Source organism: Drosophila ananassae, chromosome 3R (assembly GCF_017639315.1).
Source record: "Drosophila ananassae strain 14024-0371.13 chromosome 3R, ASM1763931v2, whole genome shotgun sequence".
Lineage (NCBI taxonomy): Eukaryota > Metazoa > Arthropoda > Insecta > Diptera > Drosophilidae > Drosophila > Drosophila ananassae.
Window position 1 is genome coordinate 11,711,929 of NC_057930.1, and position 12,253 is coordinate 11,724,181.

The 12,253-nt window shown below is 37.7% G+C and overlaps 1 long non-coding RNA gene across 1 annotated transcript; it reads right to left on the bottom strand.

The window, feature by feature from the left end:
• Positions 1 to 924: 924 nt before the first annotated feature.
• Positions 925 to 1,156, bottom strand: LOC116656065. The gene is made up of 2 exons (XR_004311079.1): positions 1,107 to 1,156; positions 925 to 1,049 (listed from the first exon to the last, which is right to left on the bottom strand). It is a non-coding gene; the product is annotated as an uncharacterized LOC116656065 (long non-coding RNA).
• Between the last annotated feature and the right edge of the window lie 11,097 nt (positions 1,157 to 12,253).

Here is a 12,253-nt window from a genome sequence, read left to right on the forward strand (position 1 = left end):
ATCACTGAGCAAATCCCTGAGCCATTGGAATCAATAAAACTTAACGGCTTCGGACGGCGGACGACGGACGTCGGAGGACGATGCCAACGATTGATGTGCCATAAAAGTCGCAATTGAAGCGCACGCCCGCAGTGAACGGCTTCGGTTGACCATCTGGAAAAGTGTGTGTGTGCGTGAGAGGGGGGTAAGTGGGTTTAAGAGCTGGGAAAGCCCTCGGAAAACTACGGTCCTGACCGCTCCACCAGACAGACAAACAGATGAGCCGCCGGATTGGGGCTTGGGAAACTCAATCGGAAGAGGTCCGGACGGAAGTGCGTCATCATAAAAAGCTTTCACGGCTCCTGACTTGCGCCAACTGCTTATTGTGGCGCATAATTTATCATTTAACTGCCTTAATAGTTCCGCTATATTGAAAATTGTCCAGGACAGACTAGTCGAAATGGGTTCCTGGGGGTTGATGGGACCATAAATTGCGCACTAACTAAGAGCCAGACAGTTGGATTGATTGTTTGTAGAATGGGGATCGTTTTGGTCATCTCAATACTGAGTTAAAATATTGACAGACATTTTTATTATAATTCTTCATTGTTTCAGGTTACGAAAATAATAAATACTGTATTATTTGACACCTATTTATAATAGTAATCAAAAATTATGAAGAAAATTAGTTATTTAACCGTAAAATCAATTTAAAATTTCTCGCATTAAAAGCATACATTAAAATTTCAACTTCAAGTTTGTTTAATTAAGTAAAAGATATAGAAAAAGGATCTCTACCGGAGTTAGGTAAGAACTGATAAAAATCTATCATTAAGAAACTGTGCTGTACAGGAATTCTTACAAGGAAATCCACCCCTCCAATGAAGCTTAAAGATAGCTTTCTTTTCTTTTTTTTATATAATTAATTAAATTAATAAATCGGAATCGATTTAGTAAGTCAATTTATTGATTTTCCACTTCATGAACTATGTTATAAATCAATTTTTAGCCACCCCAGTTGGTTGGTGGACGTGTCCACCAGTTTCCACCAACCAATATAAAGAAAATAGCTATAAAAATTAGATTAATTACATACATTTTCAACTAAAAAAATTATCAAAATGTACCTGCTGAGAACCAAAGTATACTCATTGTTTCAGATCACGAAAATAATAAATACTGCATTATTCGACACCTATTTTTATATGCAATTAGATATTAAGAAAAACAGTACCGTAAAATCAATTTTAAATTTTTCGCATTAAAAGCGTGAATTGACATTTCAACTTCAAGTTTGTTTAATTAAATAAAAGATATAATAAAACGATCTCCACCACTTTTTTTATATTATTAATTAAATTAACAAATCGGAATCGGTTTAGTAAGTCAATTTATTGATTTTCTATTTCATGAACTATGCTATAAATAATTTTTTAACTAACCCCATAACCCCAATTTTTTGGGGGAACTTGGGGGAACTAACCAATAGTTTCCACCAAACATTAACAAGAAAATAGCTATAAAAAGTAGATTATTAACATATTTTTTCAACTAAAAAATGATCAAAATGTACCTGCTGAGACCCAATGTATACTCATTTTCAGATCAGGATATTAATAAACAATGTATTTTTTGGACACCATTTTATAACAGTAATCAGATATTTAGGAAATTCGTTTTACAACAGAAAATTAAATTAATTATTTATCGCATTAAAAGCGTACAAAGTTTTTAAATTTAGTTAATTTTTCAACTGTATATTTAATAAAAAAATGAAAGAAAAACCTTATGGTAAATCGTCTATATAAGGAGGATAAAGAATCGATCAATAAATCGCACCAAAAGTATTCTTTTAAACATATTTATAATATAATCATATAACCGTAACACCAATTTATAATTTCGCGCATTAATTTGCTAATACTGTCTCGTTCGTCACACTTTTGACTAATGGCCCAGCCAGTGTAGATTGTCACACATGTATTTTATATAACTCTATTGTGGTGGCCCAACCCGACAAATTCACCTGCCAATCCGTCGCAGTTTCTCCTTTGCGCCACTTTTCGATATTTATGATTTTGGCCACAAGATGACTCTACTTCTTGGGAATCATTGATTTTTTCTGGTCAGCCAACGGAAAATTCTCTTTTTTTGTGTCATCTCGGGCCACATAGGACAGGGAAACTGTTTTTGGGTGAAATGGTGTTGTGTAATCTACGAGCAGGCGACAAGTCAATTTCGGTTGACTCCCCAGTTTGTTATTATGGCAGTTGACGAAATTTATGAACTACACATCCGTTTTGCTTTTCTGTTGCAACATCCGTTTTGGCCCCAACTTCAGCATCGACATGGTGTTGGGTATTATTTTTCGCAGTCGGTGTTTTATTCTTTGAAATGAATATATGACTGGAGATTGTGTGGGCTAAGTTTAGGGACAAGCATTATATATAGAGAACTTATAACACAGCATATATACAAGTACATAGTATCTATTAGATACGTACAATTTTATGTTATAATTATTAAATATTTATACTTTTAAAAGAACAAAAAACTAAGGGTTAGCAGGAACTAGCCTCTAGCTTTTTGCTTTTTGGTTAGTTGAACAAAAAATCACTACTGCCCTGAAAATCACACAATGAACCTGAAATTTAGGCAACAATTTTAGCCACAGGCAGCGGAAAAGGAGCATGACACACGAGACAGCCTCAAGGACATACGCACACATACATTGATAAAAAGAAAGCAGCTGCGTATGTGTGCGTACGTGTGCATCCCATTTGATTGCCGAGATTTACGACATAACAATTTATGGAATGACGGAATGATTTCCTGTGTTTTTTACGATTCAAGTCGAGAGAGATGGAACTCCAACTTCAAAGGAATCTTATTTTCTAATAGATTTTATAAATGAGAAAAAGTAAGAGAAAAAGATACAAAAATAAATGAATTAATTACAGATATATTTATGCATTGTTTTGGTAATAAGTATAACATTTTTAAGTATAATTAAGAATTTAAATAGGAAAGATAAAATATTTTCAGTGTAGTTGGAAGCCCATGCGTTCGTTATATCACGCCTTTGCAATATCATTTCAATCAATTTTGAGTCAAGAATTTCTTTTCCGCAGTTCTCTTGCTTGGATTCAGTTTTGGGAATCGAATAAAATTAAAACGTCAGCGGCGTTCCAGATACGGAATGTATTTCCCCTGTCTGTGTGCAGGAGTGTGTGTTTTTGTGGGTGTCTGTGCGGCTGTGGGAGTATAATGATATACATGCCACGTATGCAAGTCAGGGTCGTGCCTAGTCCACTATTGCCCAGCCATGTTCCAGCCGCCTCTTTTTTTTTTTTTGTTGGCCCGATTGAAAGCAGGAAGTTCAATCGAATTTCAACGGAAATTGCCGACATTTCATGAGGTGTGAAATGATTTTATTACATCATTACGTGCAGGGAGAGGCTCAGTGCCGTTTGGAAACCCCTTTTGCACTGCCCTAGTTCGTTTTTTTCTCTTTAGCTTTTTAGCCCTCTCACTAACACTCACACTATCACCAACACCAACACTAACCCCAAAGCCAAAAGGAAATCTCTGCTTTGTAGCAATATAGCATACTTTCTGGCGCTGCGTTGCATGTCGACATTTAATTATGGCCACGTAGTGTCCGCGGAGTGTTGCAAATTTTGCACACACATGTACGTATATTTAAAGCCACCACATCCAGGGCAAGGGCACACACAGACTCATTTGAGAAAGGCTTGTGGCAAGTACATAGTACAGTGGGAATTGCCTGGGCAAGAAATTATAAAGAGTTTATTGCAGGGTCTTTTAATATACTTTCCCTTCAAAAAGCTAAAAGTGTTAACAAGTTCAATATATTTTATGGAATTTTATTGAAGATTAAACAAGCTAAACTTCAACCTTACATCTGAAAGCCATTTATTTCAATTTCTAAAATTCTATTTGCCTTTTGCCTTTAAGTAAATTTCATTTACAATATTTTCCCATTCTATGCAATCAATCTCCATTGGAATTTTCTCCACCTTCACGGTTGAATCAATTTCAGTTTTCTATATTCAATTAACAATGTTTCGCTTTTTCTGGAATTTGCTTTTACGGTTCATGAATACATATAGCGCACATTCTGGTAAAAATATAGAAACAAAATTCGCAAAATAAAGACCAGTTGGGCGAAAATATATATACTATATACGCTCTGCTTGCTCCGAATATTGACACAAGCGAGTTTAGATCGAGTATATTTCGGCGAAACTGCTGGAATTCAGTATCTTTATATAATACTTTTTACGTAGTCTGCACTTTGCCATTGTTTTTCTGGTCAACAAAGTTGCGGGCCTTTGAAATTCACGATGGAAAATAAACCTGTATTTAGCCAAGGATTGAGTTCTGAGCAATTTTCAAACCACTAGAGAGTGGGTTAGAGTCAGAGTGGGTAATTTCACCCATTTTCGGCACTCAATCAAGTTGATTGCACGCCGCTGCTGTTGCAACTAAATGAGGCACGAACTGCGGCAAATCCAAAATCACAAACACCGAACAGCCCTTGCCTGAATTGGGAAATCCCAGTGCCACATTATTCACACGTTCGGCTCAACAAGATTCTGGCATTATTTTTCGAGGGCCAAAGGCCCGTTGAACACCATTCACTTTTGCAATTAGAGCGTAATTATTTAATAAACCGAATGTGTGGGTTTTGCGTGAGTGTTTGGCAACGTGTGGCTTTCGATAAGTGTGCTGCGATTCAATGGATCGAATATAAGGAAAAGTGGCAACGCAAATAATATTATATATGCGACTAAATGTGACCAGTCAGTCGGACAGAGCTCCGGAAATGGCTGTCATTTGCATGAGGGTCCTTGCAAGCCAAGAGGGACCTTGTTCGTCCTGTTCGGTCAGCATTAGTTGTCGTCCTCACATGTAATTATCGTAAAATGAAATCAGGTCTCGGTTTCATTCCCAGAGTGGGACAGAACTGTCTCCCGGGGACAGCAAAGGGAAACAGCATTTCTAAGTTTAATTATCTTAAATTTAATTTTAGGTTAGAGTAGAATTATGTGCAGACTAAGTCTTGTTGCTAGTATTTTTTAAGAGCCATATCATGACTTTATTTTAACTATAAGGAATGATTAAAAAGGATATACATATGTGTATTGAAAATGGCACTCAAGGTAAAAGCTTCATCCCGTTGCTGGGGTAATGCAGTTTCGATTTTCCTTTCACCGGATAAGGCATACGGATCGGGAAATGCAACCCCTGATTGGCATCCCATTATCTGAATCTCCGCGAGCATCTCCATTACACTCGAATTTCGAGGTGGCATTGGACTCCTTCATTATCCTGATTCCTGATTTCTGATTCCCGATGCCTGAATCCTATATGTTTGAGTATGTAAGAGAATTGCGTATTTGGGTAAATTGTTAAAGGTCGCAGATGGGCATGTGTGGTTGAGTGCCAGTGTGTGTGTGTGTGCTTGCAACGCAAAGGGGCGTGGCAGGCTGAGCCCCTGAGGGCTGCCAGCCAAGTCTCATGTGCATAATTCAAGTTGTTGCACATGCCACACATGCGAGACACTCGAGAGTCCCGACCAAGAGTCCTGGCCTGCCAGGATGCTAAGTGTCCTTTGGCAGGCGCAAGATGAAAGCAAAAGGCGGCTGAAATTAAATTAAAATGAAATGCATGCAAAGTGCCACGGCGACAACAAAAATAACAGCAGCTACAGAACAGCATCCCAGGTCTCGAGTCCTTATATTCATACTCGTCCTTCGTCCTTCGTTCCTAGTCTTTTTTTTAATGCACTGTTGTCAAAAGGGGTAATTAAAATATATTATTTTGAGTTTGATGGTGTAAAGTGTTTAAAAATTTTAACAGCTTTTGTAATATTTTGAATATAATTTGATAATTATTTAATTAGGATTAAAAAGACTTTGTAGCATTATAGGATAATTGAATTTGTTATTTAGTTATGATACAGTTTTTATAAAATATTTATAATGCATTTTTATATAAAATTATTTTGTTATTATTTTCTTTCTGTATTTGAAAGTAGGTCCTGAGTGTGTACTTTAAGCTAGCAATTAAATTGCAGGACGAGTCGCCCGGGAATTGAAGAAGAGAGAAGAGACTGAAGTTGGCGAGGCGGATGGCGGGTATATGCATATGCATTGCAATTAAGCAATCAATGGCATAATTATCGACACATGAGAGTCACTCGATTTATTAACACGCCCCAAGCAACGTGCAACGTGATGCTGCACCAACATAAAGCGTACACGTTGCCGAACGGCAATCGACAATCGATTGGCAACTTGTTCAATTTAAATGTTCAATAAACAAAGGCCACAAAAGTCGGAGGATGGTGCGAAGTGCAGGAGTGTGTGGGGCGGACAGGTCCTGTCGGTGGGATTTAAGAAGCCTTTTGCCGTCCTGGGCCATTCAGCCGCCGCAGGCCAGACAAAAACTGTCGCGACGTGAATGCGGCCAAAGAAATTCTGGATAAGTGGTCCACTGTGGAAGAAGGGAAGCCAAAAAGTCCAGCAGACTTTTAGTGCAATGTCCTTTTGGTAAAGTGATGCCTTAAAATGCCACAAAACGTTATACAATTTGATGAATATTTTATATGAAAAAGAGGCTATTAAATCTGATGAATTGTTAGATAAGTTCTTCTATAGCTTCTTTAAAAGTATTTATTTTGCTCTTTTTACATATCATAAATGCACAAATGATCAATAAAATTAAAACCCTAAAAGGGATGACAACTGAGAATCTATAGCCAAGCAAACTCCAGCTTAAAATACAATTCAAACTTAAAGCCGCTTCCTGTTAACAATCCTGTTTTGATAAATGTTTCCACCATGGTCACTTATTCAGGATTACTGGGGCATTAGGAACCTCCCCAAGTGCCATATTAAAGGATCAAAAATATCCAGCCAGCTGTTGGAATTGAATTCAAGTTTAATGCTTTTATGGCTTGGTTCTTATCTGTGCTAATTACTAGAAAAAAATACATAGAAAGCGAACTGTCGCAGGGACTTGACCCAAAAAAGATGAAGCGGCAGCGATTGATTTTCTCAACAGTTTTTAGTTAAAAGGGAAAAGGCAAAAGGAGTTTCCGACTCACCCCCTTAAACCCCGTAGAAAAGCCATAAATGATGACAATAAAAATGAATATAGCGATGGAAAAAGAGAATATAGAAGAAAAAAAGGGCAGCCACGCGTTGCAGCTTAGCTGGGGACCAAGAGCTTTCAATTTGATGACAATTCCGTAGATGATTTGACGGTTGCCTCAGCATTTGGCATTTTTTAATATGATGCTGCTGGTAGTTGAGCTCAGTTTCTGGGGTTATAAAATGCCAGACATCCCTACCCCCCATTTCATATCCAACAATAACAATATCCTGGTCTGGTACAAGTTTCAACCCCCCTTCAAATGTGCATTCTGCAACCCTCTTCCTATTTTTTTGTCAAGCGGCTTTTATTTCATATTATTTTTGTATTCTTAATCGTATAAATCGTCAAGTATGCGTAATAATCTAATCGTCATAATTCCTATTTTGCCGGGAAATCTCAGCATGAAAATGCGAATATTTTCTACATTCATTTTTCAGAATTTCTCCCCTCGAGTGGATACCAACCGAGTGTCCTTAGCCTTAGCCTACTTATGACTTGCGTTCTGGGCCAGAATTGAATTATTCGCCCATTTTGTATTTTGCATTTTGCAAATTTTTAAATGCTTTTGATGACATTTTTATTTATACGTTGACTACATGTGTTGTGTCTTATGTGTGTGGTTACTGGTTTGTTTGTGTGTTTGCCTGGGGGTGCCCCTTATTTATGTGCCCGGATTTCTTGCCCGGCTTTTCCCCGCTTAAGAGTCTTAAGTGCCATCTGGGGAAATCATTGCGAGAATTTTCTCGAGGTCGGGGTCTAAGTGGAAAACGCCACTCTGGGATTTCGAGGGGAGTATCTTGTGTTTTTAAAAATGCATTTCTTGCTTTAGGGACTGTAGATGAGTGTTTATGGATAGTAAACTGGTTATAAAATTTAGATTTCAGAATGGTAATTAAATTTACAAATTTCTTTCCCGATTGCCATTTCAATGATTGTCCAGAAACTAATTCCCTCTAAAATGCACAAATTAATATCTATGTTGGTCGGTAATCAAATTTAAAGCATTTTCGCATAATTCAGTATCCTGCACATGACTCTGTCTCTTTTGTTCCTGTTGGGCCTCGTAGATTATTCATCCTTTGTTTAAACAGCAAATTATTTCTTTGCCATGCTTTATAATTAATTGCAAATCGTTCGATTTGCAACGCTAATTGCAACTTTGTATCCATTTTGCCCGCGAGCTTGTAGCTGAATTTTAACTGGTACGAGGGGTATGAGGTTTGGTTACATTCCTATGCTTGTTGTTGTTTGGCTTTCTCAGTAACAAAGTAAATGAAATTTAGAGCATCAAATGTGCAGCCCTCTGGGCAAATAAACGGGTAACGAGATACCCCTTTTATTATTTCGTAACCCATTCAAAAATACTCGTATCTACTCGTATCGTAACTCAATGGAATACTTTTGCCTGTCACTGTATTTGAGTTGCACAGACTTGTTGACTTTGTTGCTCCCAGCTAATTGAAAACAATTGCAATACATCGGAATAGGAGTTATATAATACCTTAATTAATAAAATATTTTCCTTAATACATGTATTATTCCTCCTTTAAATGACTTTATTATGGCTTAAATTTTGGACAAGTCCAATTTATTTATTTTTAAATTTTAAACCGCAGAATAGTTTCTGGGTCAAACAATTTTCAGCGGCGTGCTGATTTTGACTCATAATTAACGCAAAAGTTTGGCAAATTGGCAAATAGGACAGTGGACAGCAGGGACATCAGCCATGTCCAAGACAGACACGTGGCATGCATGACAATTGCCTTTGTTGTGTCACTGTATTGGTGCAATGGGGGCAAGTTTGTGTCATGCCGATGGCATTTTACAGGACAAAGAGTTGGGGCCCCGGAAAGCGGAGCGGAACAACGGCGGGGCAGGTGTTTTCTCATTGCGGTTTAGTGATTGCAAAATGGGATGAAAAATAAATATTCCAATTAAGCATCGCAAACACAAAAGACCAATGTTGTGGATAGTGGGTTTTGTTGCCTTTCAGCGGAGAAGTGTGCATACAAATCATCATCCAAAATAGACAATATGGCAAAGGCAAAAATTCAATTAATATGCTAAATGTAAATTGATATTCTGCTTTGCATTTACATTGTCATGATTACTTTTATTTGTGTTTGTTTTTCCTTTTCGAGTTTTTTTTTTTAATCATTATCATTATGTGGTTGAACATGGCCAAAAACAGGACAATGGCTATGATGAATATAATTCGCTCATAAGCTATATATTGTATGGATATGATGTGTATGGGCTACAAAAAAAGTCAACAACAATTGAAACTTCAATAGCAACATCAACAACAAATATCTGTTGAAATTCTGCTGAAGTTGCACCATCCCCTGAGCTGCATTGCATTTTAATAGAATTAAGCTAATTGCCATATAAAAGCCGCTTGCCCCGGAACGAGGCACAAAATGCAGAATTCCAATGCGAACGAAATCAAATGAAACGGGCAAACTGATTGAAAACTGATTGAAATTCGGTAATGTGAATGGCGAAAATTCGCCATATTTTTGGGCCTTGGATGTTCTGCAAAGGAATTTCGGAAAAGCGTTTGAGGGAAAAATATTGCCAATGGAATCTCTATACTTGTAATTTTAATAATTTTTCCTGTTTATAGCTTTGATATAAATATTCACGATTTAAATACAAAAACGGTTTAACGGAACTCCCCCACCACAAGAATTATTCCATGTATGGACCAAGCTGAGCTAAGCTTAAAAAAAGAAGGCCATTTTCTTTCAGTCAATGCCATTTTCCTGTATGCCACTCACCCTTTACCCACTGGATCCTGTATGCTATCTAAATTTTATTGAAAGCAAATATTTTTGCAAATTACATTTTGAAGGCTGAACCGGAAAAGACGCGGCTCCAATAGCCAAATTCTCATTTCGCTGGCCAGAGTAGAAATGAGAAATGGATGGCCCGAGATATGGATAGAAGAGTCAGAGATCCAGGGGCAGAAGCAATTTGTTTGATTAATTTGAACAGCAGGGAACGAGTGAGATAAAGCTTGGAGCCTGAAGGATAAGAAAGAGGATGACGAGGTGGTGGGACCTTCATTATGTAAATTGTATGCGAAATTTAAATAATCATCTGCAATTTAAATGCACAACAACACTTTTGAGTGGAGAGGCTCGACAATTAATCGTTGGGAAGCCCACTGCCCGCCGCCCGATGGCACCCCGTCTATTATCTTCATAAAATATGCCAAATGTGCGCCTTATGTTCATTTTCTATTTTAAGACAGATAATATATATCGCCTGGCTGTTGGCATTAACTGCCAACGCAAATTTATATGTCTGTGTGCTGGCCATAAATAATTATTCATATTTGTACGAAATACACACAAAATTTAATTAAAAAATTGTTTGGCTCGAAACCGAGTTGGAATGATCATCTTCATTTTCATTTTCATTGGCATATAATATTCTCCATTGTTTTTAGACATTTCCTTACACTTGTTTCCGCCCCCACTCTACACTATTTATTTGTTAACAAAAAAGGGAGAAGGGGCGGAAGAAATGCCACTGCCATTTTGGTTCATAATAAAATTAAAACGAAATGAAACGAGATGAAAAAGTAATAAAGTCCTTATGGAAAATGCCAGCCAAGATGGCCAAAAGCTTCTGTTTTTGTTTCAGTTATTGCTTCAAGTTCTCCTTCTGTTTTTGGCTTTTGCTTACATTCCTGTTTCTGCCATGTTGGATAGACGAGAGGTTGGCAGGATAATGATAAATAAGGGGGGCGTGATGGCCGAAGGACGAGGGACCAGCCAACCCTTCAATGAACACCCAGCAAATATTATTAAAACGATACCGAGGATATTCGAATTAATGAAATTTGAGTTTAGGCAGAACATGATATGGTATGATATGATCCATTATATGATACTAGAACGATAGTAGATTTGATTTCTGATTCTACACCAAAATTTTTGGAAATTCCTGCTTAAAAGGATATTATTAAGGTCTATATTGCATAGAAAATATCTCTCCAACACCCATTAATAATTGTTTGTTGCTAGTTGATGCGGCACTGGCTTCTGCTTGTCTTTCGGCTTTTGTGCACAAATTTTTGAAATGCCGAACTAAGGACTTGTAAGCGTGTCCGTCACTCTCAGTCATTTTTTGTTGATTCCGTCTGAGCTTCTGGGGGATTTCCCCCCTTTTTGTTGCCAGGATTGAGTGAGGATTTTAGACGGGTCTACTCTGGGTGCCCAGCTCTTGGGTTTGGGTTTGGGTTTAGGTTACGGTCTGTCTGCTTCTGCCTGCGCATAATTAAGCCGGAATCGCACTCCATTGTGAAATATACTTGGCCATTGCATTTAAGTGTTTTGCTCGTAAAAGATACGAAATGAGTGCTGGAGTATAAACTGAATTGGTATGGGAGGCCAGACAGTGAATTCATTAAACCATTAGACAGACTTCGGCCCCAATGAAGGCGATTAACGAAAGATGCTTTCCGGCACTGGGCTGGGCCTGGGACTGGCTCCCTTCCGAACTCCTCAAATCAAACGGAAATCAAAACCCAAACAAGTAAATCAACCAAATCCAAAGCAACAGACAGCCTTTGGTATGCCTTCACAGACTGCCAAAGAGGGCGGACAGTTGAAAATGGGGGCGTAACCTACACACACACATACGCACAGCATGCGTCATCGGAAAATTGTTGCAATTACGTCGTAGTAAGCATCCAACAAAGTTTGGAAAGAGAAAAAAGGGGAAGTCGGTCCCGGAATTTCCATAAACACAATGGCGAAATGATGCCCTCAGACCATTGAAATTGAAATCGCCCCCGGTTGCGAGGCTGTCAGAGATTCGATGGTTAGGAGAGCATTCGCATCACAGTATACACTGATAGAAGAGGAATATATTTTAATGAAGTTATCATAGGGTCTAAAGGGTTTATTAAAAAATTGGTACGTTTAAGGATCGTTTAAAAAGGAACAAAGATGCCAAGTGAATAGACTATTTTTAACTATTTTTAAAATTTAACTAAAATGTTTTAAGTACTAAATATTTAAATATTTTTCAAAATGTTTTTTACAGTACAGTTTGACATTCAATGGCTATGGCAGAA